Source organism: Aegilops tauschii, chromosome 5, assembly GCF_002575655.3.
Source record: "Aegilops tauschii subsp. strangulata cultivar AL8/78 chromosome 5, Aet v6.0, whole genome shotgun sequence".
NCBI classification, from domain to species: domain Eukaryota; kingdom Viridiplantae; phylum Streptophyta; class Magnoliopsida; order Poales; family Poaceae; genus Aegilops; species Aegilops tauschii.
This window is the reverse complement of record NC_053039.3, coordinates 173,470,921-173,495,507: the sequence shown is the minus strand read 5'-3', so window position 1 is coordinate 173,495,507 and position 24,587 is coordinate 173,470,921.

The window sequence follows — 24,587 nt, the reverse complement described above, 5'->3', positions numbered from 1 at the left end:
ACACTCGATTGATCTCACTCCAGTATGTGTGAACAAAAGATATGCAATCGGGTTTGCGAATAGCACACGGTTCGTTCATGAAAGCCATGTGTCGACCAAACCCCGCGCATGATCTGAGTCGTGCTTTCTGATTGGCCAGAACCCAAACCCCACGGATCGTAAGTCTACACCGTCGGATGCTCCCAGATCGAACGACAATCCTCATCTCTTTCGATAGCAAATGCAGTTCCGATTGTAATTTTATTTTCATGCACAAAATGCACATTAAACTCAATAAATGTCTTAAATATAGCTAACGATACCTAAAATGCGCCAGAAAATCAAACCCGTGGTATAATGGTGATTGTGTACCATGGATATTTTTATGAGGCCAAACGATGGAGTCACCGACCACTAGAGTTTGAATTGACACGTCTCCTTTTGGAAACCATGATCCTTCATGTGAGATGCTCCGGTTTGGAAGGAGTGATCATCAAAACTTGTGCCAAAATTTACAAAAAAATTCCACTGGGTCGTGAGAGCACACCACAGGCACACATCGATTTTGATGATGTCCGGACTCCATCTGAATTTCCTGTAATTAAAATACCAACTAGGGCTACACTAGTGGTTGCACCTCGCCGCCGAAATGTTTGAAACTTCTACCGCTTCTCGGACAAACGGATGAAAACTGGCAAAGCGACACACAAATGATTTGTACACCTTCTTTGCTAAGGCCGGCCATAGTGGGGGTATCATGGCCGGTATCATGCACTCGGGAATAGCAAATATGATGATGTGGCAAGGAATTAAAGAAGGGGACCGTAGTGGGTTAGAGTAACATAGGTAGATACTGTAACATAATAAATGCTATACTACTCTGTGTCATGCATGACCATAAATACAGTCATCTACGATACTACTCTATGGTACTATGCACTTTGAAGGTAGTATCATACACTAGTATCATATGCATGATACTAGTATAGGATACTCCCCACTATAAGGCTGGCATAGTGGTGGTATCATAGCCGGAATCATGCACTCGGAAATAGCAAGTATGCTAATGTGGCGAAGAATTAAAGAAGATAGAGAGGGTTAGGGTAACATATAGGTAGATACCGTATCATGTTAAATGCGATGCTAATTTGTGACATGCATGGCAATAAATATGATCATCTATGATACTACTCTATTATACTATGCACTATAATTAAAGGTATAGTATCATACACTAGTATCATATGCATGATACTAGCATATGATACTCTCAAGTATGAGTAGCCTAACTAAAACACCCACATGTAGTTGTAGTAGGGTTTTGACTTTATCTGCACTAAATGCAAGGTAAGTGCCAAAAATGACTTAAACATAACAGACGAGACCTAAAATGAGCCAGAAAATCAAACCAAGGGTATATCCGTGATTGTTTACCATGATTATTTTCGAGGCGGAACGATGTAGTCACTGTCGATATGGAGTCTGAAGTCTCGCATCTCCTTTTGGAAACTATGATCCTTCTTGTGAGATGCTCCAGTATGGAACGTGCAAGCTCTAAAAGTTGTGCCAAACTTTACCAAAAAATTCCATAAGGTCGTGAGAGCACGCCACAGCGACACAATGACTTTCGTTATTTCCAGACTCTATATGCATTTCCTGTAGTTAAAATACCAACAAGGCCTATGCCTCTGGCCGCACCCTGCGGCCAAAATCTTTGAAGTTTTTTCCCGTTTCTCGGACAATGAATGAAGACTCGCAAAGCGACACACAAATGATCTTGCTAATACCCATGTGTAGTTTTATATACATGTTCCACAAATGACTCAAATATACCAAACAGGACCTCAAAATGCACCAGAAAAATGAACCATAGGGTACAATCATGATTTCTTATTGTGGAAAAAAATTAGAGGCAAAACAATGAACTCATGTTTTCATTGAAACGATAATATGCTCTTAGTTCATGTAAATGTTTTCAAAGAGCACACCGTTCTCTCATGAAAACCGTGTGCCTACTAAACCATGGCCGATGCCCCCCTACCGCGCGCGCGATTTGAGTCATGCGTTCTGTTTGGCCAGAACCCAAACCCCACAGATCGTACGTCTGCACCGTTGGATTCTCCTTGATCGAACGGCAATCCTCATCCCTTCCGGCAGCACATGTTGTAAGTGCATCTAGTGCCCCTTAGTGATTTTGGTGTATTGAAGACTTATAGGTTAAGGGACTAATGTGTTTATGAGTGTACACAGGTCTATAAGTCTATGAGGAGTTTGATATTTACAGAGAAAGTCGCCCCTAAAAATGAAGTTCTTCGACTGAAGACTTTGGATTTCTGAAGACTTTCTGAAGACTTTGAAAGTGAAGAAATTGGTCTGTCCTTGAAGACTAGGTACCTATTCGAGGAACATGAAGCGTGAAGACTTTTGTTTTCATAGTTTCATTTTCTCATTCTTGAGTCATAGGAAACAACATACTGTTAAAGGGGGTCGAGGAAATACTAAGGAAAAATTTCCATTTGATGCTCAACTAAAAATCCTACACCTACCAATCCCTTCGAGTGAAGCCATTGGAAATCTCATACAGTTCAGTCATATTCTTTGATGACAGAGACGAAGTTCTTCTGGTCTCTGAGGAATTTGTTCTGACTAAGGAGTTAGGAATTCGCCAGTGCGGATTGCCTACACAGTGAGGAACATGATAGCCCTGAGGAATTTGATACTCAAATTTCCGACCGTTGATGTGCCTTGTGCCAGCTGTCCCAAAATATCTACCCACCTAACGGTCATATCATTGAAGGGCATTTATGTCTTATCATGTCGGGCTGCTCCCTAGGCTATAAATAGCCACCCCCTTCAACCACTAGCTGGTTGGCTGCTCCAAGAGAAACTGACACTTGTCGTTTGAGAACATCCCATCCTCCGAGGACTTTGCGCGAAAATCATCAAGTGAGGAAAACCCAAACCCAAACACCTACAAACCCAAAGTGATTGAGCATCACTGAAGAGATTGATCCTGCGTGGATCCGACGCTTGTTACCTTTGAAGACTGTGCTTCTTCCAGACGGTTAGGTGTCATGGTCTAGAGCATCCAAGAGGAAATTGTGGATCGCCGACTGACCGAGTTTGTGAAGGTTTGGAAGTCACCTGAAGACTTACCACGAGTGATTGGGCGAGGTCTGTGTGACCTTAGCTCAAGGAGAATACGGTGAGGACTGTGTGTCCGGGACTGTGTGTCCTCAGGTTTAAATACCTAGCCGCTCCAACCAGACGTACAACTGAGACAACAGTTGGAACTGGTCTACCAAATCATTCTCTTCACCAAGCTTACTGGTTCTATTTCCTCAACTCTTTCATTTCATCATTACTGTGTTGTGTGCTTGTTCATACTATGTTTGAAGACTTTGACTGAAGACTTTCTCAATGTCCTTAGTTCAATTTCTTCAGTCTGTTTGTCTTCATCCTGTGTTATCCTATGTTTACAATTTCTGTACTCTGTGCTTGTCTTCATTTCATTATGATGACCATGCTTGTGTTCTGTTATGATTACTTCTGAGTACTTATTCCGCTGCAAGTAGTTCTTCACTGAGGAATTTCCTCACCCGCAAATTCCGCAGTGAAGAATTCATAAAAATCGCCTATTCACCCCCCTCTAGTCGATATAACGCACTTTCAATTGGTATCAGAGAAAGGTACTCCCTTGTTTTGTGTGATTTTGGTTTAACCGCCTGGAGTTTTAGTTATGTCGACCGTAGGTATGATCAAGGTCTCTGCTGGGTGTCCTACCTGCGATGGGACGGACTACCCCTACTGGAAGAATAAGATGCAAATGCATCTTGAGGCAATTGATAACGATCTCTAGTATGTTTTGGAAAATGGTGTTCCCTCAGTCACACCTTCTCTGAATGCTGCTGATGTGAAGAGATTCAAGCAACTCGATTCTCAAGCGAAGAATATCATATGTGGCCATCTGAGCAAAGGACAGTATGGTAGGGTGAGTCCTTTGGAAAGTGCTAAGCTTATCTGGGATAGGCTGTCGAAAGTCAATGAAGGAGTCTCAACACAGCGTGACTCTCGAGTTGACGTTCTTTGCAATCTCTTCAACCGCTTCAAAAGACTCGACAATGAAAATGTTCAACAAACCTTCGATCGCCTCATTGACATCTCAAATGAGCTTCAAGCACTTGGTGCCACTGACATCACCGACCATGAGGTGGTGAAGAAATTGCTGAGATCACTTGATTCCTCATTTGATACTCTGGCACTGATGATACAAGAGCGTGCTGACTACAAGTCACTTGATCCCGCTGATATCCTCGAGAGGCTAAATACTCATGAGTTCCATCTTGCTGAAAAGAGAGATCTCTATGGTTCGAGCTATGGAAGATCACGTGCCCTGAAGGCCAAGGTCATCTCTGAATCTGAGGGTGAAGATTCCGGTAGTAGCCTTGGTGATCCTGAAGAACTGAGCCAGGAGCTAGCACTGCTCGTGAAGAAATTCCAAAGGTTCTCAAGACGTGGTCGTTTTGGGAAACCCTCAAGGAGCAATGATTCCTCATCCAGTGACTACAAGAAGAGGCTATGCCACAAATGCAAGAAGCCTAGTCACTACATTCAAGATTGTCCTCAGTGGGAAAAGGAATCAAAGAATAAGAAATACAAGGATTACAGTTCTAATGACACGAAGAAGAAGAAGAAGAAATCGTCAAAATCTTCATCATCAAAATCCTCGAAGTCTTCATCTAACAAGAAGAGCAGCTCCAAAAAGGCTCGGGCATTCATTGGCAAGGAAATGGACTCTAAGGCTGAATCTGAGGAACATGAGGAGGAGGAGGCATCTGAGGAGTCCGAGTCTGGTGTGGCGAGTCTAGCTCTCGCTACTGCATTCGTCAGCAAGTCTATCTTCAATTCTGAAGAAAATGGCTCCACCGACAAGGCTGATGAAGGCAATGATGACTACGCTCCCACATATTCCTTCATGGAAAAGGGTGCCAAGGTACTCAAATATAGTTCCTCTGAATCAAGTGAGAATGAATCTAATGCAAACCTCAAGCCCAGCTACTCTAAACTTGCTAAGATTGCTGTGAAACAACAAAAGGCTTTTGAAAAGGTTCAAAACATGCTAGACAAAAGTGATGATATGTTGGGTGAAGAAATGGATCACACTAAAACCTTGACTAAAAATCTTCAGAGACTTCAGTCTAGGTTTTACAACCTTCAAGGTCATCATAACACTCTCTTATCTGATCATGAGAAGCTTTCTTATGAATTTATTCAAAGAAATCAAGATCTTGAAAAGCTAAGAGTGAGTTATGAAGATCTTCAGAAGGAGCGTGATTCATTACTTGCTCAACATATCAGCGCTACTCAGGAAGAATTTGTTCCTCCATGTTTGAAGTGCATTGAACGTGAATCTGCTAATTCTTCACCTGAATGTTCAAATGCTTCTAACGCTACAAATTCTTCACCTGTCTCTACTATCACTAATTCCTCACCTGAGGACATTGCTAGTATCACTGATGATACAGGGCTGAAGGAATTGTACATGACAGGCATGTACAAAAGCCTCAAAGGGCATCAGACTCTTTGTGATGTGCTTAAAAAGCAGATCCTCAACAGGAACCTTAGGAAAGAGGGTATTTCCTTTGAGAGGAAAATCCATGCTGATGGAACTTATTCGAAGCCTGAGCAGTACCCCAAAACATCATGGGTTGCTGCAAAGGGACCTCCAGTTGATCCATCTAATCTATCTAGCTTTACATGTGATTCTCCTCATTCTGCTGATGAGTCATTTGACTCCAAGTATAAACTGTTCGAACATCAGAATGGTGAAGTATTTGCTAGATATGTTGGCACTAACTGCAGGAACGGTTCCCCTGTGAAGAAAATCTGGGTTCCCAGAAGGTGCCTTGAAAGTCTTCATGTGAATTTCCTCATGACACCACCTGTGAAGAATAGGAACCCCAGATCAAATTCTTCATATGGATCCAAGTCCTCATATGGACCATATTCCTCACGTGGATCAAATTCCTCAAAAGGGTCAAAGTCCTCATATGAACATCATCGTGCTAACACCTCTGTTTCGCAGGGAAGAGCTAAGGGCTATGAATATGTGCATTATTCTTCAAACCATTATGTTCATAAGTCCTCGAAGAATTTCTCTGCTTATTCATATGGTTATCCTAACTCTTCTTATGTGAAACAAAATGGACTGGCTTCTATGCCACCTTTCTCGTATGGAGCTCGCAGAGTGATGAATTCTTTGCCACCCCTTCAGATGTGGGTGGTGAAGAAAAAGAACTAATCTCTTATGCAGGGTCAAGTCTCCAGACGTGCTTAAACGGCTGAAGAATTTGCTGGAGACCTAAAATGAACCCTCATTTCTCACGTCCTCATTCTGCTTTATCTGTTCTATTACTTGATCTAATGAATTGATATCATATTCTTCACTGATGAAGTATATGAGTTCGTAAGTTGCACTAATTCATCTGCAGGATGATCAACCCAAAGCAAATGAGTGGGTCCTCGATACTGGATGTACAAATCACATGACTGGTGACAAGAATCTATTGATGGATGCTCCCTTATCTCCATCGCATCTGAAGCATATCATCTTCGCTGACAAAGGCAAAAGTCAGGTATTGGGTCTAGGTAAGGTTTTGATCTCAAAGGATCGACACATGGACAAAGTCATGCTTGTCGAGTCCTTAGGATACAACCTCATGTCTGTCTCAATGCTATGTGATCTTGATATGGTTGTTGTCTTTGGCAAGTATCGTTGTGTTGTGATCATGGAAGCTGACCATTCCAAAGTCTTCGAAGGCTTTATGAGAGGAGACTTGTGTATTGTTGATTTCTCTACAGGATCACAACCAGCCGTATGCCTACTTGCAAAAGCTTCAGAAAGCTGGTATGACATTGACGACTTGGTCATCCAGGCATGACGAATTTGCACACGCTTGCGAAGAAGAAGCATGTCATTGGCGTCAAGAATGTCAAATTCCTCAAGGATCACTTATGCGGAGCCTGTGAAGCTAGAAAGATGACCAAGGCCAAGCATCCAGCGAAGACAATCATGACTACCACTCGACCATTTGAATTGCTTCACATGGATCTCTTTGGTCCTAATCATTATTCTACAGTTTCAAATGATGCATCTCTATATGGATTTGTTATTGTTGATGATTACTCTCGTTACACATGGGTACATATTGTCACTTACAAACATGAGGTGCAGGAAGTCTTCAAACGATTTTCCTCGAGGGCTTCAACCAACTTTGGTGTGAAGATCAAGCACATCAGAAGTGACAATGGAACTGAGTTCAAGAATTCTGGTCTTGATGAACTTGGTATTACTCATGAGTTATCTGCTCCTTATACTCCTCAGCAAAATGGCGGCGTGGAGCGCAAGAACGGGACTCTTGTTGAGATGGCTCGCACTATGCTTGATGAGTACAAGACGCCTCGTCGTTTCTGGATTGAGGCAATTGATACTGCTTGCCACATCATCAACTGAGTATATCTTCACAAATTCTTCAAGAAGACTGCTTATGAACTCCTCACTGACAAGAAACCCAATGTGAGTTACTTCAAAGTCTTCGGAGCTAAATGTTGGATTAGAGATCCTCATGACAACTCTAAATTTGCACCGAAAGCACATGAAGGTTTTATGCTTGGTTACGGAAAGGACTCGCACACCTACAGAGTCTTCAACAACGTTCACCACAAAGTTGTTGGAACTGTAGATGTGCGGTTCGATGAAACTAATGGCTCGCAAAGAGAGCACCTACCTTCTGTGATATATGAACCAGCACCTCAGGAAACTATCAAGTTCAAGGATACTAAGGATGTCATTCTGACCAAAGAATCTGCTGAAGAATTCATTCCAGAACATGAAGAACGTCGAGCTAATGTTCCTGAAGAAAATGCTGATCAAATTCCTCGACGACAACCAGCTCATGCTTGCATGGCAAATGAAGTGCAAATTGAGAGAATCATCGATGACATTGAAGCACCAGGTCCTCTCACACGCTTAAGAGCCTCACGTTTATCTAACTTTTGTGGGCACTTTGCTTTTTTCTCTATCACAGAGCCCACTAAGGTAGATGAAGCATTTCTGGAGCCTGAGTTGATTCAAGCTATGCAAGAAGAATTACATCAGTTCGAGGTCAACAACGTCCGGGATCTGGTCAAACAGATCCTTGCAAGCACAATATCATTGGCACAAAGTGGATCTACCGCAACAAGCAAGATGAAAATGGCCTTATGGTGAGGAGTAAGGCACGGCTTGTAGCTCAAGGCTACACACAGGTTGAAGGAATTGATTTCGATGAAACTTTTGCACCTGTTGCTAGACTTGAGGCTATTCGCATATTACTTGCTTATGCTAACCATCATGATATCACTTTATATCAAATGGATGTGAAAAGTGCATTCCTCAATGGTAAGCTTGAGGAAGAAGTATATGTTGCTCAACCTCCAGGTTTGGAAGATCGAAAGCATCCTGATAAAGTCCTCAGACTCAATAAGGCCCTCTATGGCCTCAAGCAAGCCCCTCGGGCGTGGTATGATACTTTGAAGGAATTCCTCATGAAGAAAGGCTTCAAAGCCAGTTCACTTGATCCTACCCTTTTCACTAAATCCTATGATGGTGAATTGTTTGTGTGCCAAATATATGTTGATGATATTATCTTTGGCTGTACTGACCAACGTTACACTGACGAATTTGGTTATATGATGAGAGAGGAATATGAAATGTCTATCATGGGAGAATTGAAATTCTTCTTAGGTCTTCAAATTCGTCAACAACGCAATGGCATATTCATATCTCAGGAGAAATAGCTCAAGGACAGGAAATTCGGCATGCAAGATTGCAAAGGCGTCAAAATTCCAATGCCCACAAATGGTCATCTATGCACTAATGAAAATGGTATTGACTTCGATCAAAAGGTATACCGCTCCATGATTGGTTCTTTATTGTATTTATGTGCATCTAGGCCAGATATTATGATGAGTGTTTGCATGTGTGCCCGATTTCAAGCTACACCGTAGGAATCACACCATAAGGCTGTGAAGCATATTCTTCGATATCTAGCTCACACGCCAACACTTGGATTATGGTACCCCAAGGGCTCGGCTTTTGATCTCATTGGATATTCAGACTCTGACTATGCTGGTGATCATGTGGACTGCAAGTCAACATCAGGCACATGCCATTTCCTCGGACTATCTTTGGTCTGTTGGTCCTCGAAGAAACAGAACTGCGTATCACTGTCTACTGCTGAATCTGAGTACATTGCTGCTGGTTCTTGTTGTGCTCAATTGCTATGGATGAAGCAAGCTCTCAAGGACTATGGGGTGAACGTGAAGAATGTGCCTCTCTTCTGTGACAATGAGAGTGCAATCAAGATTGCTCACAACCCAGTTCAGCACTCAAAGACAAAGCACATTCAGATTCGTCATCATTTTCTTCGTGATCGTGTGTTGAAGGGCGACATTACTATTGAGCGTGTGAAGACTAAAGAACAGCTAGCCGATATCGTCACAAAGCCCTTGGATGAGAAGAGATTTAGCAAGTTGCGGTGTGAGCTAAATATCTTAGAATCTTCCAATGTTCTTTGAAAAGGACACTCATCCTAACACTTATGCAAAATTGATGACTTAGATGCGCAACACATGAAGAAACGTTTTTCTTCAATCAATGAAGACTAACACTCTATGTGTGAAGAAATTAATGAAGAATTTGATTCTCAGTGCCCTACGACAATTGTACGCGGTGTCTGAAATCATCATTCTTATACGGTGGGTCACGCCACCACCAAAAGTTGAAAATCTTCAATTTGAGTTTTTCCTCAGTTTTGAAATTCCTCGGTTGTTCATTTTCTTCAACTTTGCATTGTCTTCACTGTTCCTGTCGTTTTTCTTCATTGGCTATATATATATATATGAGTTTATATCCTCTACAACATTCACTTATTGCTATTTCTTCATGTTGCTTTTTCTGCTAAGTGAATGTGATCGGACCCTTCCCCCTCTATGCTATACTCAACCCAATCTATTCACAAATTCTTCATGTGCGTTCTATTTGAAACTCGTTCAAAATCTTCACTGTGTCCTTGTCAGCTGAAGTATTTGCGAACGGAACTTTTAACTTATCTTATCTAAATTTTCGGCTTTGCCGCTCAAACCGTTCCACATCCCACGATAACACTTATCTATTCACCCACGATCTCACACGATCGCCACCTCTCAGTACGTGGGTGACACATGTCAAGCGAATGAGAAAGGTCAGGGGCATGTTCGTCCAATTTCTTCGGGCGAACAGTTTTTCACCGTGGCTATAAATACCCCTCCCCTTCCTCACTTCTCTTTTACTCCGCTCGACCTCACTCCAGTTCGAGCTTCTCAAACCCTAGCGCCGCCGCTACTTCATCGTTGCCGGTGAGGAAGAGCTTCATTGCCTCGACCTCATCGCCGTCGTACTCGCGTCGGCTGCGGATTTCTTCACTCCACCGCCGCCGTAGCTGTCTTCCTCTGCCGAGTTAGGGCGTGGAAGATCTGAACTGACGAACTTCACATCTACACTTCCCAGTTCGTCGTGTTCTTCATCCAGGGTCATTAAAAGTTACTTTTCTTGCCCTCTTTGATTCAAATGTTTACTACAAAATCTTCAAAGGTGTTTTTCTTCAAATTCTCACACTCTGAAACACCTCACAAGTCATCTGTTCTTGATCCGTTTCTCTAAGCAATATTTTTTCTTCAAGTTTCCTCAATTGTGTGGATTTTTGATCTGTACAACTCTGGAACCTAAGACAAAGAACGCTTAGTGAAATTCTTCAAGACTCATCTGGTCAAATTCCTCAAACTTGTTCTTTTTGAAAAACCTTCTGAGAACGCATATGACCTCTCCAAATTCCTCGCAACTATACTCTGTTCATAGGTACTCATGCCCGCTGCTGAATCACTAGGTTCTCATCAACTTAACTCATTTACAGCGTTCCTCGAAGAAAAGTTGCACACCTCTTCAGAAAATTCAGTTGTTCATATTCCTCATCTGAAGAAAATGGCTGACGGTAAGAAGCCACAGAAAGGAGGAAAGAGGCCTGAGGTCAACACAGCATTTGAAATCCCTGATGACATTTACGCTGGGTACTGCACACCCCCTAAGGAGGATAAAAATCAGCGCAAGGTGCGCATTCAAAAGATTGAGAGGAGACGGGCAAGAGAGTGGAGGGAGTACATATATGTTACTCCCAAATACATGAAAAAATTCGCTGTCACCCCTCATGCTCAAGACCTCTATTGGCACCTGGCCAAGTAGCAGATCCCACCAGCATCAAGCGCGGTGAGGACTATCCTGAAGAATGGGCCAAGCGCTAGGCCAAACTGGCCAAACAGACAAAAGAAGCAGTGAGGAAATTTAATGAAGACTCTGCTGCTGCTCCTACCACTGTTGAGGCCTCTGCAAGCAAGCCAAAGAAGGCCATGGCTAAGAAGCCTGCTCATAAGCCAAGTGCTTCACCCTCAATGCCCTCACGGCCAAGTTCCTCAGCAATGCCCTCACGGCAAGATTCTTCAAAGCCCTCACGGCCAACTTCTCAAGTTGCTCCTGCTCCTCCAAAGTCCTGAGCTCCTCCGCCAAAGTACTCAGCTGCTCCGTCCAAATCCTCAGCACATGTGCATCTCGCCACGTGCCAAAGGACAACAGGCATCTCTATTGCCTTAGGAGCTTCTGCTAGTTCCTTAGCTGCACCAAATTCTTCAACTGGCCCCTCTCCGCTGAAGAAAAAGGCCACTGCTGGACGAGGCTCTCGCCCAAGTCCTCACAAGAAGCAGGTCGCCTTCCAAGTGCCGTTTGATGAAGACGAAGCTGATGATGAGGAACTTGCCGAAATCATCAGAGACAGGCAGCTCAAGGCCGCTAGAGCCAAAGGAAAACGGGCCTCTTCTTTTGGATCCCAAGTTGATCATTGATTGCATCGATCTCTGGCACAAGGATCCCAACACTCCTATGCCTGATTTCAAGCTGAATCCTGGCCAAAGTCATATGTTGACTGCCTTCATCCAAGAAGAAAAATGGAAATTTGAAAAGGCCAGGCAGATCAAGAAAGTGTAGTACAAGAAGGAGCGCTTCCTGAAGAAAAACGTTGTCTCTATGACAACTGAAGAACTTGTCACTATTCAATCAGAGATCAAGAAACTCAATGATGAATTTGACGTATACCGTGCTGACTGTCTTGGAGCCAAAGTCAGGTTTGTGAAATTGACTGAAAGGTTCACTTCCAATGTTGCAGCCCCAACACAACAAGAAAATCCTCAGGCTGAAGCATCTGCTCAGTCGACTGAAGAAAATGCCAGCACCGCTGATGACATTCAGGCTGCTGAAGAAACTCAAAGTACCAGGGCTGATGACTGCATTCCAGCCGCTGGAGAAATTGCCAGGGCAACCTCTAGTGTTGCGCCTGAAGAAACTGCCAGGACAGCTGAAGGTTCAACCGTTGTGCCTGAAGAAAATGAAGAAATCAGGGCAACTGCAACAGTTGTGCCTGAAGAAATTGAACCAAATTCCTCTGCTCCTCCTATGCCTACTCCAACTCTGATCCTTCCGTCTGCATCAGATGTGAAGAAGACCAAGGCTGCACAGCGTGCAACTGTGAAGAAAAGGAAGGGATCAACTTCATCAGATTCTTCAGCTCCGAAGAACATGAACACATTGACCAGCTCTTTTGCAAATCCAATTGATGCCATTCCAGTCTCATCCATGCCATCAAAGGACCTTGTTCCTTTTGATGAAGAATATGTGATTCCAAGTGAATCAGATGAAGAAATTGCTTCTGCTGCTTCGTCAAAGCAGTTGGATGAAGAAATTCAAGCGGATGCAATCCCTTCAACCCCACACGTCTCATCGCCCATGCCTCAGTTCACTGCTGAAGAGGCTGGCGTTGAAAAACAAGAAGAAGATGAAGATGTGGACATTGGGTGTACAACACCAGTGCTGAATGATGACTTTTGGGAAAGTCAGCACCCCAATTCTCCTCTCTTCACACCACTGCAACAAATTCCTCAGTCCCCTGTCAACACTGAAGTAGTAATGGGATCTAAAGAACCTCGTGCAACCCCGTCTGTCCATGAAGAGATTCCAGCCACTAGTGCTGATGAAAATGTAAATGAAGAATTAAAGACCCAGGCTGTCACTGAAGAACCTGAAATTCCTTGGCCTGTGGAGACTGAGATTGTGATTCCTGAGGTGGTGATGCAATTAACTGATACTCCCCAGCCCAAGCCAAAGGATCCATTCTCGAAGAAGCAGAAATTCAAGGCTGATGACTTCTTCGGCGAGCACGTGTTCTTCACCAACTATAATCCTTATGACTATGTTCGTCTTAGAAGGAAGCGGTTCTGGACTACCATCCAGGCCAACTTCTATTCTTCACTTCTCTTCAAAAAGGATAAAGTCTTCGACCACGAGCACATTCCTCATGTGGAAATGGAAACCCTGCCATGCTTCTCCCCTGTCCTCAGTGTGCTTCATGACGCAGGCCTCCTTAACTTTTGCTCTGACATTGTTGACTGGAATGAAGAACTTATTCTTCAGTTCTACGCAACACTGCACATCACAGGAGATGCTGACGATGTGAATACCTGGGTTCTGGACTGGATGACCGAAAACACTCATTATAAAGCACCGGCCTCTGAATTGCTTCATGCCCTGCCAATCAGTCCTCCCCTTGAAGGTGCTTGTTGCCTATACCAAGAGCCTGAGCTCACTGCTCATTACATGCAAGTGCTTATGAAGGCTCTGAAGCCCGGTCAAGCCCCAAGGATAAAATTCCTCGTGAAGGAATTTCTCTATGTGCCCAGAACTATCTATCGCATTCTGACGAAGACTATGAGTCCAATCAAAGGCCATGACTCGAATGATGAAGAAGTTGTTGGCATCATGAAGAATCTGCTATTCAACATCATGCATGGCATCCCTGTCAACTATCACGATTTCTTCATGAGGACTCTGGCAAATGTTGCACTCTCTCCGTTTGAGTTGAAGCCTTATGCTCCTTGGATTATGAGATTCCTCAGAACAAGGTCTTCACTCAACTACAAGGCTGATTTTCAGAATCACCTCAGCTACTTGCCCCCAATCGAAGTCCTCAAGCGGACATATTCCTCAGCTAATGAGAAGGGCAAGGCACCAGCTATTATTGATGATGGCATTTGTCCTTTGGATGGTCAGTTTCGCAAAGCTGCATCTTATTCCACCAATGATGACTCTGCCACTCATGATTCTGCTGCTAATGCATCCAAGCCAAATCCTCAAGCCACAGCTCCAAGAGTGATGACTGACCGTGAGCTGCTTCTTAGTCTTCACGAGAAGGTGGATCGAAACCATAAATGGGTTAAGCGTCAGTTTGGTTCTATTCTTGTAAGTGCATCTAGTGCCCCTTAGTGATTTTGGTGTATTGAAGACTTATAGGTTAAGGGACTAATGTGTTTATGAGTGTACACAGGTCTATAAGTCTATGAGGAGTTTGATATTTACAGAGAAAGTCGACCCCTAAAAATGAAGTTCTTCGACTGAAGACTTTGGATTTCTGAAGACTTTCTGAAGACTTTGAAAGTGAAGAAATTGGTGTGACCTTGAAGACTTGGTATTCATTTTAAGGAACATGAAGCGTGAAGACTTTTGTTTTCGTAGTTTCATTTTCCCTTTCTTGAGTCATAGGAAACACCGTACTGTTAAAGGGGGTCGAGGAAATACTAAGGAAAAGTTTCCATGTGATGCTCAACTCAAAATCCTACACCTACCAATGCCTTTGAGTGAAGCCATTGGAAATCTCATACAGTTCAGTCATATTCTTCAGTGCCAGATACGAAGTTCTTCTGGTCTCTGAAGAATTTGTTCTGACTGAGGAGTTAGGAGTTTGCCAGTGCGAATTGCCTACACAGTGAGGAACATGATAGCCCGGAGGAATTTGATACTCAAATTTCCGACCATTGCTGTGCTATGCGCCAGCTGTCCCAAAATATCTACCCACCTAACGGTCATATCATTGAAGGGCATTTATGTCTTATCATGACGGGCTGCTCCCTAATCTATAAATAGCCGCCCCCTACAACCACTAGCTGGTTGGCTGCTCCAAGAGAAACTGACACTTGTCATTTGAGAGCATCCCATCCTCCGAGGACTTTGAGCGAAAATCATCAAGTGAGGAAAACCCAAACCCAAACACCTACAAACCCAAAGTGATTGAGCATCACTGAAGAGATTGATCCTGCGTGGATCCGACGCTTGTTACCTTTGAAGACTATGCTTCTTCCAGACGGTTAGGCGTCATGGTCTAGAGCATCCAGGAGGAAATTGTGTATCGCCGAGTGACCGAGTTTGTGAAGGTTCGGAAGTCACCTGAAGACTTACCACGAGTGATTGGGCGAGGTTTGTGTGACCTTAGCTCAAGGAGAATATGGTGAGGACTGTGTGTCCGGGACTGTGTGTCCTCAGGTTTAAATACCTAGCCGCTCCAACCAGATGTACAACTGAGACAGCAGTTGGAACTGGTCTACCAAATCATTGTCTTCACCAAGCCTACTAGTTCTATTTGCTCAACTCTTTCATTTCCTCATTACTGTGTTGTGTGCTTGTCATATCTGTGTTTGAAGACTTTGATTGAAGACTTTCTCAATTTCCTCAGTTCAATTTCTTCAGTCTGTTTGTCTTCATCCTGTGTTATCCTGTGTTTACGCTTTTTGTACTCTGTGCTTGTCTTCATTTCGTCATGATGACCATGCTTGTGTTCTGCTATGCATACTTTTGAGTACTTATTCCGCTGCAAGTAGTTCTTCGCTAAGGAATTTCCTCACTAGCAAATTCCTCAGTGAAGAATTCATAAAAATCGCCTATTCACCCCCCCTCTAGTCGATATAATGCAATTTCAATTGGTATCAGAGCGAGGTACTCCCTTGTTCTGTGTGATTTTGGTTTAACCGCTTGGAGTTTTAGATATGTCGACCGCAGGTATGATCAAGGTCTCTGCTGGGTGTCCTACCTTCGATGGGACGGACTACCCCTACTGGAAGAATAAGATGCGAATGCATCTTGAGGCAATTGATAACGATCTCTGGTATGTTGTGGAAAATGGTGTTCCCTCTGTCTCACCCTCACTGAACGCTACCGATGTGAAGAGATTCAAGCAACTCGATTCTCAAGCGAAGAATATCATATGTGGCCATCTGAGCAAAGGACAGTATGGAAGAGTGAGTGCCTTGGAAACTGCTAAGCTTATCTGGGATAGGCTGTCCAAAGTCAATGAAGGAGTCTCAACACAGCGTGACTCTTGAGTTGATGTTCTTCGCAATCTCTTCAACCGCTTCAAAAGACTCGACAATGAAAATGTTCAACACACCTTCGATCGCCTCACTGACATCTCAAATGAGCTTCAAGCACTTGGTGCCACTGACATCACCGACCATGAGGTGGTGAAGAAACTGTTGAGATCGCTTGATTCCTCATTTGATACCCTGGCATTGATGATACAAGAGCATGCTGATTACAAGTCACTTGATCTCGCTGATATCCTCGAGAGGCTAAATACTCATGAGTTCCAGCTTGCTGAAAAGAGAGATCTCTATGGTTTGAGCTATGGCAGATCACGTGCACTGAAGGCCAAGGCAGTTTCTGAGTCTGAAGATGAAGACTCTGGCAGCAGCCTGGGTGATCCTGAAGAACTGAGCCATGAACTAGCACTGCTCGTGAAGAAATTCCAGAAGTTCTCAAGACGTGGTCGCTTTGGAAGACCCTCAAGGAGCAATGATTCCTCATCAAGTGACTACAAGAAGAGGCTTTGTTACAAGTGCAAGAAACCTGGACACTACATTCAAGATTTTCCTCAGTGGGAAAAGGAATCAAAGAAGAAGAAATACAAGGATTACAGTTCTGATGATGCGAAGAAAAGAAGAAATCCTCAAAATCTTCATCATCAAAATCCTCAAATTCTTCATCCCACAAGAAGAGCAGCTCCAAGAAGACTCGGGCATTCATTGGCAAGGAAATGGACTCTGAAGCTGAATCTGAGGAACATGACGAAGAGGAGGAATCTCAGCAGTCCGAGTCTGGAGTAGCGAGTCTAGCTCTCGCTACTGCATTCGTCAGCAAGTCTATCTTCAATTCTGAAGAAAATGGCTTCACCAAGAAGGCTGATGAAGGCAATGATGACTACGCTCCCACCTATTGCTTCATGGCAAAGGGTTCCAAGGTACTCGAATATACCTCCTCTGAATCTAGTGAGAATGAATCTGATGAAAACCTCAAGCCCAGCTACTCTAAACTTGCTAAGATTGCTGTGAAACAACAAAGGGGTTTTTAAAAGGTTCAAAACATGCTAGAAAAAAGTGATGATATGTTGGGTGAAGAAATGGATCGCACTAAAACCTTGACTGAAAATCGTCACAGACTTCAGATTAGGTTTGACAACCTTCAAGGTCATCATAACACTCTCTTATCTGATCATGAGAAGCTTTCTTATGAATTTCTTCAAAGAAAGCAAGATCTTGAGAAGCTAAGAGTGAGTTATGAAGATCTTCTAAAGGAGCGCGATTCATTACTTGCTCAACAAATCAGCGCTGCTCAGGAAGAATTTGTTCCTCCATGTTTGAAATGCATTGAACGTGAATCTGCTAATTCTTCACCTGAATGTTCAAATGCTTCTAATACTACAAATTCTTGAACTGTCTCTGCTATCACTAATTCCTCATCTGAGGACATTGCTAGTATCACTGACGATGCAGGGTTGAAGGAATTGTACATGACAGGCATGTACAAAAGCCTCAAAGGGCATCAGACTCTTTGTGATGTGCTTAAAAAGCAGATCCTCAACGGGAACCCTAGGAAAGAGGGTATTGCCTTTGAGAGGAAACTCAATGCTGATGGTACATATTGGAAGCCTGAGCAGTACCCCAAAACCTCATGGGTAGCTGCAAAGGGACCTCCAGTTGATCCATCTAATTTATCTGGCTTTACATGTGAATCTTCTCATTCTTCCAATGAGTCATTTGACTCCAACTATAAACTGTTTAAAAATCAGTATGGTGAAGTATTTGCTAGATATGTTGGCACTAACTGCAGGAACGGTTCTCCTATGAAGAAAATCTGGGTTCCCAAACGGTGCCTCGAAAGTCTTCAGGTGAATGTCCTCATGACACCACCTGTGAAGAATAGGAACCCCAGATCAAATTCTTCATATGGACCAAATTCTTCATATGGATCCAAGTCCTCATACGGATCGAATTCCTCACGTGGATCATATTCCTCAAAAGGATCAAAGTCCTCATATGAACATCATCGTGCTAACAACTTTGTTTCGCAGGGAAGAGCTAAGGGCTATGAATATGAGCATTATTCTTCTAATCATTATGTTCATAAGACCTTGAAGAATTTCTCTGCTTATTCATATGCTTACCCTAGTGGATTGGCTTCTATGCCACCTTTCTCGTATGGAGCTCGCAGAGTGATGAACTCTTTGCCACCCCTTCAGATGTGGGTGGTGAAGAAAAAGAACTAATCTTTTATGCAGGGTCCGGTCTCCAGACGTACTTTAACGTCTGAAGAATTTGCTGGAGACCTCAAAAGTGCCTGAAAGGACGCAGGCTAATCATGAAGAAATGAACTTCCATTTCTCACGTCCTCATACTGCTTTAACTGTTGCAGTGGTTGATGAAGTTGGTCTGATGAATTGTGATGTCATATTCTTCACTGATGAAGTATGTGAAGTTCGTAAGCTGCACTAATTCATCTGCAGGATGATGAACCCAAAGCCACTGAGTGGGTCCTTGATAGTGGATGTACAAATCACATGACTGGTGACAAGAATCTATTGATGGATGCTCCCTTATCACCATCGCATCTGAAGCATATCATCTTCGCTGACAAAGGCAAAAGTCAGGTATTGGGTCTAGGTAAGGTTGCGATCACAACCTCATGTCTGTCTCAATGCTTTGTGACCTTGATATGGTTGTTGTCTTTGGCAAGTATCGTTGTGTTGTGGTTATGGAAGCTGACAATTCCAAAGTCTTTGAAGGCTTTAGGTGAGGAGACTTGTATATTGTATATTTCTCTACAGGACCGCAACCAGCCATTGCCTACTTGCAAAAGCTTCAGAAGGCTGGCTATGGCATCGATGACTTGGTCAAGCAGGCATGAGGAATTTGCACACGCTTGGGAAGAAGAAGCATGTCATTGGCATTGAGAATGTCAAATTCCTCAAGGATCACTTTTGTGGAGCTTGTGAAGCTGGAAAGATGACCAAGGCTAAGAATCCAGCGAAGACTATCATGACCACTAATCGACCATTTGAATTGCTTCATATGGACCTCTTTGGTCCTAATCATTACTCAGTTGTCACAAATGATGCATCTCTCTATGGCTTTGTTATTGTTGATGATTACTCTCGTTACACATGGGTACACATTGTTACTTACAAACATGAAGTGCAGGAAGTCTTCAAACGATTTTCCTCGAGGGCTTCAACCAACTTCGGTGTGAAAATCAAGCACATCAGAAGTGACAATGGAATTGAGTTCAAGAATTCTTGTCTTGATGACTATCTTGATGAACTTGGTATTACTCATGAGTTATCTGCTCCTTATACTCCTCAGCAGAATGGCGTCGTGGAGCGCAAGAACAGAACTCTTGTTCAGATGGCTCGCACTATGCTTGATGAGTACAAGATGGCTCGTCACTTCTGGATTGAGGCAATTTATACTGTGTGCCAGATCATCAACAGGGTATATCTTCACAAATTCCTCAAGAAGACTGCCTATGAACTCCTCACTGACAAGAAACCCAATGTGAGTTATTTCAAAGTCTTTGGTGCTAAATGTTGGATTAGAGATCCTCATCACAATGCTAAATTTGCACCGAAAGCACATGAAGGTTTTATGCTTGGTTACGGAAAGGACTCGCACATCTACAGAGTCTTCAACAACGTTCTTCACAAGGTTGTTGAAACTGTAGATGTGCGGTTCGATGAAACTAATGGCTTGCAAAGAGAGCACCTACCCTCTGTGATAGATGAACCAGCACCTGAGGAAACTATCAAGTTCAAGGCTATTGAGGATGTCATTCCTACCGAAGAATCTGCTGAAGAATTCATTCCAGAACGTGAAGAACGTTGAGCTAATGCACCTGAAGAAATTTGTTGGGTGGTAGGTGCGACATATGCCAATGGGTGGCTTATCATAGTGGGTGCCAGTAAGACGTCGCCGGTGCCTGGAAACGGGATGAGGCGAAGACATGCACGCCGGCGAATCTTACCTAGGTTCGGGGCTCTCCGAGGAGATAACACCCCTAATCCTGCTCTGCGGGGTCTCCGCATGATCACTAGATCAGAAAGAGTAGCTACAAATGCTCCTAGAGCTGTTGGGTTCAAGGGAGGAGAAGAACAAGGCTAGCTCTTGCTTCCCTCTCTCTATGGTGTGTGTGTAACTTTAAGAAGCCAACTCTTTGCATGGTTGCCCCGGGGGGTTTATATAGGCCTACCCCCCGGGGGTACAATTGTAATCAGGCTGGGCGCTGGTCCCAGTCGTCAGTGTCTGCGCTCGCCGGCTTTTCCGTCGGCCGCTGGGGCCCGCCGACTGGTGGGTCCCGCCGGCTGCCGGCCTCTTGGTCGACAGGCCAGCCCCACCGCCTAGGGGTCTTGTCGGCGGCTGCTTACTGTAGCCTCGTCCCTGATGACGAGGGCTTCGTCGAGGTAAGCGTGGCTACAGTGTGCCGCCTCAGGGGCTCTCACTGTAGCCTTACCTCGTCTTGTCTCCTTAATGTGGCACATGCTTCGAGGGCGGGGGTAGCCGCCTTCTGGGGGCCGGCTACACCCTTGGCCAACTGGGGGAGGCCGGGCCGCCTTCGCGCCTCTCTCTGGCTAAAGGGGCCCGCCGCCCGTGGGCCGTACTGGCGTCTGTCGTGGGTGACGTTGAGGCCAGCATGGCTATAGTGCCGAGCCGGACGGGAGACGGCCGTCCTGTACGGCGTCCTGTGGCCATGCCTGCCTCGAGCTTCGGGGGTAGTGGGCCGCACTATGGCCACACACCGTCTTGTCACCGTTATGTGGGTGCAGTTTTGGTGGGTGCGGTCTTGGCCGGCTTCTTGGAGTCGGCGCTCTTCGTGGCCGACTCTAGGGAGTCGGCGTTCTTCATGGCCGGCTCGGGGGAGTCGGCATCCTCCATGGCCGGCTTCCTGGAGTCGGCCATCCCGTGGTTATCTTAGGGGGAGGTTGCTGAGGCTGGGTCGCCTTCTGAGAGTCGGCTTTAGAGGTAGCCGGCCGGGGAAGGCGGCCCAATGCTTGAAATGCTTGAAGGCCCAAAATGGCCTGATAATTTCTGAAGAGCCAGGGGCAGTCGGTTAGGCTACCCGTGGCCATTTACTCCAACAGTAGTCCCCGAAGGTGATTGGGCTTCGAGGTTGGGTAGGAGTCAAGAAGCTCGATCAGCTTCCTATCTTGACAAGCCGGCAGCTGGGAGCCGGCTTGGGTCGGGCGCGCCGTCTTGACCAAAAATTTTGGAGTCGGAGGGCGGGAGCTCGCCAGCGCGTGCACCGGGCCGCGGGCCGGCCACTTGCCGCCCACGAACCACGTGGCCTCTCTTGGCTAAAAAGCCTGCCAGCCCACGCGCGCGACGGGACGTCGCCACAGGGCGGGGGCCCGCCACGCCCACAACCGGGCCCAGGCGTAGATTCTCTGCGGCCCGAAACCGCCCGCACATCTCCCTTGCGAAGCTATAAGTAGGGGGAGGGGGGAGAGCGGCAGGCTCTCGCACGCTCCTCCTTTTTCCACCATCTTCTTCCTCCTGCCCTTTCTTGCAACAGCGCCTTGCCGCCGCGCTCTTCCACCACTCGTTCCTCTGCCGCCGCGCTCTTTCTTGCCAGCCCCACGCCACGATGCAGTACGGCGGGGATTGGGACGGCTCCAATGTCCACGAGGATCACGTCGAATTCCTCCGCAAGACGCGGCGGCTGCCCGGCGCGGACAAGGTGGAGGTCCGTCTCGCGCCGGCGAAGGAGATTACGCCGGAGCCGCGGGAAGGCGAGCGGGTAGTCTTCCGCTCGCATTTCTTGCACGGCATCGGCCTGCCCGTGAGCGGTTTCTTCTGCTCTTGGCTCGAGTTCTACCAGCTCCAGCCGCACCACCTCCCCCCGAACACGGTGGTGCTGCTGTCCGCCTTCGTCACCTTGTGCGAAGGCTACCTCGGTGTCCTCCCCACCCTCGAGCTCTGGGGGGAGTTCTTCCAGTCCAAGCTGGGCACGCGCATGCAAGGCGTGCCGGCTCAGAGTGGCGCCTTCATCGCGATGCGGAGGGTGGCCGCCGACAACCCCTTCCCCATCATCACGCTGATCCAGTCGGTGAAGTTATGGCAAAAATCGTACTTCTACGTGAGGAACGTCACTCCGCAGGGCGACTACGTCAAACTGCCGGCTTACGTAGCCGGCCCACCGGCGGGCAGGCGGCCCCAGTGGTCCTACCGGGCCGTGTCGCTGACGCCGGCTGGAAACGGAGCCGTCGCCCGAGTGCGAGTGATGATCCAGCCGGAGGGCTTGTCGGGTCCCGACCTGCTGGCCGCCTTCGTCACGCGCCGGGTATTCCCGCTCCAGAGCCGCCCTCATCTGATCTGTCAGATGAGTGGCCAGCTCGATCCGAGCCGGATGTGTACCAAGGACATGCCGCACGACGAGGTGGCCTATATGGTGAACTACCTTGCGAACTGCAAACTCTCCGCAGAGTGGCAGTTCGGCAAGGTGCCATATTGCCGAGCCAATCCGCCGCCTACGGTATGTTCACCTTGTCTCTTTCTCTTTTCTCAGTTTTTTCTCCGAGTTCCTTTTGGCCGACCCTGACCAGCCGGCTTGTTTTTGACAGAGCCCTCTTCTTCGGCCTGCCGGCGGGTCGGACGCGGAGTACCGATTCATCCCCGACCGGACGGAGCACGATCTGAAGGACCCCGACTCGGGGGCGGCTGCTATGGACGACAACACCGAGCCGGGCGGTGGCCAAGCCGGCGGCGAAGCAGGCGGCTCCGGGCATGGAGTCAGCTTCGACGACTGGCCGGACGACGACGAGGCCGAAGTCGTCCCGCGCCGTCAGCCGGCTTCTGGCCGCGGCGCGGGTTCCTCCGCTGCACCGCCTGCTCGGGGCGGCGGGCAAAACCGTCGTGCCGCGCAGGGTTTGTTCGGTAGTCGGACGAAGAAGCCCAGGGGCGTGGCGGCGGCGACTAGGCGGGAGGAGGCGGCCGCGAAGGCGGCTCGCTTCCGCAAGGCAGTGAAGAAATCGCAGGCGGTGTCCGCGTAAGTTCAAACTCCTTCGTGTACTCTTTTTTCTTTCTTTTCTCTGGTGGTTCCTGAATCCTTGTCTTTTTCTCCAAACAACCAGAGCTCCATTGTCGCTCGAGCGGGCGGCTGCCGCCTCCGTCGTTGAGTTGCCGAGGGGATCTGGGAGCACCACTCGCTGCATGGACCCCCGTGCCGACCTTCAGGCGGCAACGGAACGGAACGCGCGGGATGTGCGGGAGGAGCGGGAGGCGGAGGCACGGAAGGCGGCCGCCGCCCAGGCGGCGCAGGAGGAGGAGGCGGGGAAGGCGCACACCGACGCCGCAGCCAAGGCCCAAGCGGAGGCTGCAGCTGCGGCGATGGCGGAGGGGGCCTTGTTGGTCACCCCACTGCGCATCTCAGCGCCTAGGGCCCCGGAGCCCCTGCCAGAAGAAGCCGGCGGCGACCAGCCGGGGCTGGAGAGGGATGACGACGTCGTCATCCTGTAGAGGGCACCGGTGCCGACTCCGCCGACTGGGGCGGCTCAAGGCGGCCGGCCTGATCTGCCGCCTGCGCAGTCGGCGGAGGGCGAGCCGGCCGCGAGGACTGAGCTGGCGGTCCGGATGCCGCCGAGCCGGCGCGCGGGGAAGGCTGCGTCAGAGCCACAAAAGGCGGCGTCGGAGCCGCAGCCGGCCGCGGGCTCCAGCTCGTCGGCCCAGGATGTGGAGGTGGCCAGCGCCACCTCAGGGTGGACGCCGGGCGGAGGGACGGCCGTGATGAACGTGGCCGCGCAGGACGTCCGGACCCGGCTCCAGGCCCAGGCTACGGCACTGATGCGATACACCGACGAATTCCTTGTGACGCGGGCGGCCATCCGGGTTAGTCTTCTTATCTTGCTTCTTCTTGATCTTGGTTTCTTCCGTGGGGGAGCGTCAGCGCACCCACTGGGTGTAGTCCCCGAGTTCCGAGTCGGCTGCTGAGCAGGCGGCTTGGAACTTCTTAGAGGATTTGGCTTTTCTATTCTTGTTCTTACTTCGATCTTCTGCCTGTCTTGCAGGACTACCACAACCTTCGCGCGGCTGCCTTCAACTCCCAGGCTCGGGAGCTGACCCAGAAGACCGCCGACTTAACTGAGAGCCGGGGTAAGTGCTTTGTTCTTTATCTCACGTGGGGGCGCGTCAGCGCACCCACTAGGTGTAGTCCCCGAGATTCGGGCCGACTGCTGAGCAGTCTGGTCGGATCTTCCTTGATGACTTCCTCTTATTGTTTCTTCTTTTTTTGCCGTCCCTGCAGCGGCCAACGCCGGTCTGAGGGCACAGCTGGGAGAGTC